An 8,209-nucleotide genomic window follows, 5' to 3' on the forward strand; every position below is an offset into this window, starting at 1 on the left:
TTCAAAGGCAGTTCGTTCCTAATTGGAGTGGTTGGTGTTTTGGGTAGTTCTAGAGATCGGATTTCACTAAAACTTAACCAAATGACTCCTCCCACCATATTATGTTGTTGCCCAAGTTTTGGGCTCGATCCGAAATCAATAGGTGTAAGAAATTGGACAATTCAGGTTCAAAGGCAGTTCGTTCCTAATTGGGGAGGTTGGTGTTTTGGGTAGTTCTACAGATCGGATTTCACGCAAACTTAGCCAAATGAATAGGTGTAAGAAATTGGACAATTCAAGTTCAAAGGCAGTTCGTTCCTAATTGGAGTGGTTTTTGTTTTGGGTAGTTCTAGAGATCGGATTTCTCTCAAACTTAACCAAATGACTCCTCCCAGTGTATTATAATGTTGCCCAAGTTTTGGGCACGATCGGAAATCAATAGATGTAAGAAATTGGACAATTCATGTTCAAAGGCAGTTCGTTCCTAATTGGAGTGGTTGGTGTTTTGGGTAGTTTTAGAGATCGGCTTTCACTCAAACTTAACCAAATGACTCCTTCCCCCATATTATGACGTTGCCAAAGTTTTGGGCTCGATCCGGAATCAATAGGTGTAAGAAATTGGACAATTTATGTTCAAAGGCAGTTCGTTCCTAATTGGAGTGGTTGGTGTACTCCATAGTTGTAGAGATCGGATTTCACTCAAAACTAACCAAATCACTCCTCCCACAATATTGTGATGTTGCCCAAGTGTTGGGCTCGATCCGAAATCAATAGGTGTAAGAAATTGGTCAATTCAAGTTCAAAGGCAGTTCGTTCCTAATTGGAGTGGTTGGTGTTTTGGGTAGTTCTAGAGATCGGATTTCACTAAAACTTAACCAAATGACTCCTCCCACCATATTATGTTGTTGCCCAAGTTTTGGGCTCGATCCGAAATCAATAGGTGTAAGAAATTGGACAATTCAGGTTCAAAGGCAGTTCGTTCCTAATTGGGGAGGTTGGTGTTTTGGGTACTTCTACAGATCGGATTTCACTCAAACTTAGCCAAATGACTCCTCCCACCATATTATGATGTTGCCCAAGTTTTGGGCTCGATCCGAACTCAATAGGTGTAAGAAATTGGACAATTCAAGTTCAAAGGCAGTTCATTCCTAATTGGAGTGGTTGGGGTTTTGGGTAATTCTAGAGATCGGATTTCACTCAAACTTAACCAAATGACTCCTCCGACCATATTATGATGTTGCCCAAGTTTGGGGCTCGATCCGAAATCAATAGGTGTAAGAAATTGGACAATTCAAGTTCAAAGGCAGTTCGTTCCTAATTGGAGTGGGTGGTGTTTTTGGTAGTTCTAAAGATTGGATTACAGTCAAAGTTAACCAAATGACTCCTCCCCCCATATTATGATGTTGCCCAAGTTTTGGGCTCGATCCGAAATCAATAGGTGTAAGAAATTGGACAATTTATATTCAAAGGCAGTTTGTTCCTAATCGGAGTGGTTGGTGTATTCCATAGTTCTAGAGATCGGATTTCACTCAAAACTAACCACATGACTCCTCCCACCATATTATGGTGTTGCCCAAGTTTTGGGCTCGATCCGAAATCAATAGGTGTAAGAAATTGGACAATTCAAGTTCAAAGGAAGTTTGTTCCTAATTGGGGTGGTTGGTGTATTGGGTAGTTCTACAGATCGGATTTCCCTCAAAATTAACCAAATGACTGCTCCCACCATATTATGATGTTGCCCAAGTTTTGGGCTCGATCCGAAATCAAGAGGTGTAAGAAATTGGACATTTCAAGTTCAAAGGCAGTTCGTTCCAAATTGGAGTGGTTGGGGTTTTGGGTAGTTCTAGAGATGGGATTTCACTCAAACTTAACCAAATGACTCCACCCACCATATTATGATGTTGCCCAAGTTTTTGGCTCGATCCGAAATCAGTAGGTGTAAGAAATTGGACAATTCAAGTTCAAAAGAAGTTCGTTCCTAATTGGGGTGGTTGGTGTATTGGGTAGATCTAGAGATCAGATTTCCCTCAAAATTAACCAAATGACTCCTCCCACCATATTATGTTGTTGCCCAAGTTTTGGGGTTGATCCGAAATCAATAGGTGAAGGAAATTGGACAATTCACGTTCAATGGCAGTTCGTTCCTAATTGGGGTGGTTGGTATATTGCGTAGTTCTAGAGATCGGATTGCACTCAAAAATAACCAAATGACACCTCCCACCATATTATGATGTTGCCCAAGTTTTGGGCTCTGTCAGAAATCAATAGGTGTAAGAAATTGGACAATTCAAGTTCAAAAGAAGTTCGTTCCTAATTGGAGTGGTTGGTGTTTTGGGTAGTTCTAGAGATCGGATTTCCCTCAAAATTAACCAAATGACTCCTCCCACCATATTATGATGTTGTCCAAGTTTTGGGCTCTATCCGAAATCAATAGGTGTATGAAATTGGACAATTCAAGTTCAAAGGCAGTTCGTTCCTAATTGAAGTGGTTGGTGTATTCCGTAGTTCTAAAGATCGGATTTCGCTCAAAATTAACCGAATGACTCCTCCCACCATATTATGTTGTTGCCCAAGTTTTGGGGTTGATCCGAAATCAAAAGGTGAAAGAAATTGGACATTTCACATTCAATGGCAGTTCGTTCCTAATTGGGGTGGTTGGTATATTGGGTAGATCTAGAGATCAGATTTCCCTCAAAATTAACCAAATGACACCTCCCACCATATTATGATGTTGCCCAAGTTTGGGGCTCTGTCTGAAATCAATAGGTGTAAGAAATTGGACAATTCAACTTCAAGGGCAGTTCGTTCCTAATTGGGATGGTTGGTGTATTGGGTAGTTCTGGAGATCGGATTTCACTCGAAATTAACCAAATGACTGCTCCCACCATATGACGATGTTGAATAAGTTTTGGGCTCGATCCGAAATCAGTAAGTGTAAGAAGTTGGAAAATTCAAGTTCAAAGGCAGTTCGTTCCAAATTGGAGTGGTTGGTGCTTTGGGTAGTTCTAGAGGTCGGATTTCACTCAAACTTAACCAAATGACTCCTCCCACCATATTATGATGTTGCCCAATTTTTGGGCTAGATCCGAAATCAATAAGTGTAAGAAATTGGACAATTTATGTTCAAAGGCAGTTCATTCCCAATCGGAGTGGTTGGTGTATTCCATAGTTCTAGACATCGGATTTCACTCAAAACAAACCAAATGACTCCTCCCACCGTATTGTGACGTTGCCCAAGTTTTGGGCTCGATCTGAAATCAATAGGTGTAAGAAATTGGACAATTCAAGTTCACAGGCAGTACGTTCCTAATTGGAGTGGGTGGTGTTTTGGGTAGTTCTAAAGATTGGATTTCACTCAAACTTAACCAAATGACTCCTCCCACCATATTGTGATGTTGCCCAAGTTTTGGGCTCGATCCGAAATCAATAGGTGTTAGAAATTGGACAATTCAAGTTCAAAGGCAGTTCGTTCCAAATTGGAGTGGTTGGTGTTTTGGGTAGTTCTAGGGATCGTATTTCACTCAAACTCAACCAAATGACTCCTCCCACCATATTATGATGTTGCCCAAGTTTTGGGCTCGATCCGAAATCAACAGGTGTAAAAAATTGGACAATTTATGTTCGAAGGCAGTTCGTTCCTAATCGGAGAGTTGGTGTATTCCATAGTTCTAGAGATCAAATTTCACTCAAAACTATCCAAGATAGCTAACATGCAAGCCTAAATGGTGATCAATGATTCGAACTAGCATATTAACTTATAAGCATAATGAATAAGAACAAAAACCATAATTGAAACTTGGAAACTAATTAAACTTGAATACTTAAGAAAGAATGTACATTACAATAAAAGTAAAGTGGAAGTAAGAAAACTTGAAAGAAAATTTAGTAAACTCATTTTGTTACAACAATTGACAACTTGAAAGGAAACTAAGAGAATTTGAGGGAGAGAAGGGAAGGGAGCTCTAGAGAAGTGTTTGAGAGCTCCCCCCCTTGTGGTGTGTTTTGAAGCTTGAAGGCTTCTCTATTTATAGGGCTAAGAGGGAGGAACATTGTTAGGTTGATTTTATATGCAAATTTTATACCCCTTACACTTATTATTTAGTCATGATTTTATATTAAACTGGTGAGTTTAATGTGTCTTGTGTGAGTTTTTGTAGAAAAGATGATTTGTGAATAAAGCAGGGAATTGGAAGCTTAAAGTAGAGAAACAAAAAGAATTACCAAGTGGGGTGTGAACTGATGGGCTGAAGCAAAGAATGGAGCAATACATCATATAGGGAATTGGATCATTAAAGCAAGCCCAATACAATTAGGGGTGCAACCATGCGGTGATGTATTCTTTTCCCAAAAGAATTGGGTTTGAGACTTTGCAATGCACGTGGATTAGGAGACTATAAAGAAGACAAGGAGGAGGCGTCAGAGGGGGAGAATTTTGGAGAGCTCTACACCCAGCGCATGCACAGACTCAAACACAAAGATTGAGTTGAAGATTTATTCCATGTCATCGAGTTCAACCATGTTTGTTATTAGTTTGATCATGAACTAAGTCCTCTTGCTAGGACTAGGGTGTACTCTTATCATGAGCATTTAATTCTTGTTATTTCCTATTAAATTCGGTCGTTGTTCATGTTGAGTAATTGTTATTGTGCTTTATCGATATCAAATAACTGGCGGTTATTTGTGTGAAGAGCTAAATTGTGACTGACAGGTTGAGTTTAGAAGTTCGCTTCTCATAACAGTTACCATGAATTGCATAATTGAGTAGACATACTGGTTATGATTTGTGTAGTATTGTGTAATTATCCATTTAGCATAAAGGGTTTCAAATATCTATATCTGTTGCTAGACATAGCATGGGTAGATAGTTAGAAACACGGTTAGTATATTCTGAAAGGAAATATTGACGACTCAAGGGATAATTGCTAGTAACATGGGAATAATTGATTTTAATATGAATAACGTGAAGAGATGGGATTGAGAATGAGGAACCTGATGTCCTAGTGCTTCCATATATTAATCTTTCATAATTCATTCACTTTTAATTTGTGTTCTATCGATTGTTACTTTCACTTTCGTTCGGTTTATTTGCATAGTTGAGTGTGGCAACGTAACCCTTCTTCTATTTAAGTTTAGTTTGGAGTCAATCTCAATAGTAAATTTAGGTTAATCCGATCCTTGTTTGAACGACACTCTACTTACTACTTTATTACTTGGACGATATTGTACACTTGCAATTATCTACAACAAGTTTTTGGCGCCGCTGCCTCGGATCGAATTTAATTTAATTTTACTTTTGTGATATTTCAGTTTTTTTTTTTTTAAAAAAAAAAATTATTAATTATTATTTTTTTTCTCGGTGCATTCTCACTTTTTCTTTTTTCATTGTTTCTTGAAGGTGAATGCTTGGTACTCGTTCGTCGGATTGTGTATTACTTGAGTTTGAACCGGAAATTGAGAAAAGACTCCGTGAAATCCGAAGAGAACAAAGAGAAGTCAGTGAGAAAGAAAAGCAGCAAGAGAGCAAGATGGCGCTGGTTCGGAATGAAACGATGGGAGATCTTGATATTCCAACCATTCCGGAATCACCGTCAAGCATAGCTCTTCCTGCAGCTGCAAGGAATTATGAATTGAAGACTATCCACTTTAATATGATGCCTTCTTTTCATGGCATGAGCACTGAAGATCCATTGGCACATATTAGAGATATCTTCAATATGGTGTCAAACATGGCATTGGTAGAAGGAGTCACAGAGGAACATCTCAGGATGAAGGTCTTTCCATACACTTTGAAAGACAAAGCCAAGACATGGTTGAATTCTTTGAGGCCTAGAAGCTTGACGAGTTGGAACGATATTCAGAATAAATTTTTGGAGAAATTCTTTTCGACCCAGAAGACCGATACTCTAAGAGATAATATCATGCAGTTCACTCAACATACAGATGAGACTTTTTCTGAGGCATGGGAAAGATTCAATAATTTGTAGATACAGTGTCCACACCATGGTTTGCCTACTCTCGTTCTCATGCGGATATTTTATAAAGGATTAACAGTTTCAAGCAAAGCTGCAGTGAACAACTACGCAGGGGGATCAATTAAGAACAAGGCACCAGCCGAATGTCAAGCACTTTTTGATACTCTAGCACTCGAAACGCAACATTCTGAAGCAAGAGGAAGACGTGCAGGAGTTTTTGAGATTAATAATTCCACCGAATTTGCTTCAAAGGCACAAGTAGATGCGATTGCTAGTAAACTTGACACTTTGCTTTCTATGAATGGGAGAGCACCAATTCAAGAGGTTTGTTCCATATGTGCAGTTCCTGGTCATGCCACAGTTGGTTGTCCATATGGTGTTGATTTTCCAGAATTTGTTCAAGAGCAAGCGAACATGGTGAATACTTACAGACGTCCTGGTAACGATCCGTACTCCAACACTTATAATCTAGGATGGAGAAACCATCCAAATCTCTCATGGGCCAACAATCAGAATGTGCAAAAGCCACCATCAGGTTTCCAACCTGTTAATAATCGTTAATATATATTCGGAATAAGGTACTGCATACCTTGCGGAAGATTCCAAGTGAAAAACCGCTTGCAATTACTAGCCCGCCGAGATGCTTCCACGTCACGAACACGCCAACAAGATTCTACACGTTCCTCGTCTCCAAGGTCGTTGGATTGGCTATGAAAGGTACTCCATTGATTCCACGTACCCAAGACCAAGGCTCTTGGTGAATTGCCTAAAGGAGAGTGTTTAGGGAGATATGAGGTTTCTCTCTTTGTGGGTGTAAAACTCACTACAACTCTTTGATATGCACTCACACTTCTTGTCTCACACACACCAACTTAGAGAGTATGCACTAATGCTTCTCATCATCTCTTCACTTGCACACACTCCATCTATTTATAGGAGTTGTTTTAGCTCATCTCAAGAGAGCATAAAACATGCACTAGTGCTTAGGTTGGTAGTGCACTAAAACAAGGTTTAGTGCCTTAAAACAAGGATTAGTGTAGTGCCATAAAACAAGGCCAAGTGCCTTAATTTGTGTAGTGCCATAAAACAAGGCTAAGTGCCTTAATTTGTGTAGTGCCATAAAACAAGGATTAGTGCATAATCATTGTTTTATTACATCTCCCACTCACCCACATAGGGTGTGATGACCTTGTTTTATTACATCTCCCACTCACCCACATAGGGTGTGATAACCTCATAATCATCTTAAACCTCTTGTATACACTCTTCTTCTCATACAGGAAATGGGTCGTGCGACCTTGCGAGAAAAAACGTACAGCTACAAGAGCACATTTTATTAAGTCATCACCAAACTAATAAAAGTGCATCATTTGAAATCATCTCGTACATACCCCAGACTTATTCAGACTACACCAGTATCAGCACTCTTAACCCCTCATAAAAGCAGTGCTTCACCCCAAATATGTATTGTACTCATGACATGTCATCAACAAATATGACATAGACGCTGGCCAGCTATGAGTCACAAAAACATGGTGTATTGTCGAACAGTCTTCCTTAAGCGCTTATATCAATCCAACTAGACTTAACTGCTTTCTTAGACATGCCCCTTGAGACCTTATAATCGATCCTAGGGAAACAAGCTAAAGTAGCAACATCAAGCATCCTCTTCATGACATAGGCTAAAGTCAACTAAGGGTACATTTTTAGGATCTTAATTAATGATCCAAGTGGCTCACATAGTGATGAAGCAGGGATTCATTCATCGCTCCCACTGTCGATCGCATCTAGCACATACAGTATAAAATGTATGCTATGACGTATTCTCATAAAATGGGCATGTCACTTGTCCAAGAATTGGACATACGTCATACGAATCTTAGTCTAGACATTACACAAATGTCTAACTTGAGTTCTAGTCTCAGTCACCCTCTCGGTGCCTGTCTGGAATCTCACATTCGGCTCAATACAGGCTTCATAGATTTTATGGCAATTTTCTATGATCGACCTCTTTCCTTTTTCAAGGTCTCATCTTAGCTCCAACTAAGGCGACATTTAGAGAAGTGTTTTATCTTGCTGCCTACTTGGGCGCAGATATACATATATGTCATAATATGTTGTCTAAGCTTTTTAGAACATAACACAAATGTCTCATCTTGCTCGCTATCTCAGCGCCAAGGCGAATCTCCCATGTGAGTGGGCTGACTCAAGCCTGGTGACAAATCTTTGTGCAAAAACCATATCAATCATTCTAGAAC

The 8,209-nt window shown here is 39.4% G+C and overlaps 1 non-coding gene across 1 annotated transcript; it reads right to left on the reverse strand.

The window, feature by feature from the left end:
* Positions 1–5,879: 5,879 nt before the first annotated feature.
* On the reverse strand, positions 5,880–5,986 carry LOC148294681 (small nucleolar RNA R71). The gene has a single exon (XR_015835545.1). It is a non-coding gene; the product is annotated as a small nucleolar RNA R71 (small nucleolar RNA).
* Between the last annotated feature and the right edge of the window lie 2,223 nt (positions 5,987–8,209).

This window comes from Prunus avium, chromosome 4, assembly GCF_965620075.1.
Source record: "Prunus avium chromosome 4, drPruAviu1.hap1.1, whole genome shotgun sequence".
Lineage (NCBI taxonomy): Eukaryota > Viridiplantae > Streptophyta > Magnoliopsida > Rosales > Rosaceae > Prunus > Prunus avium.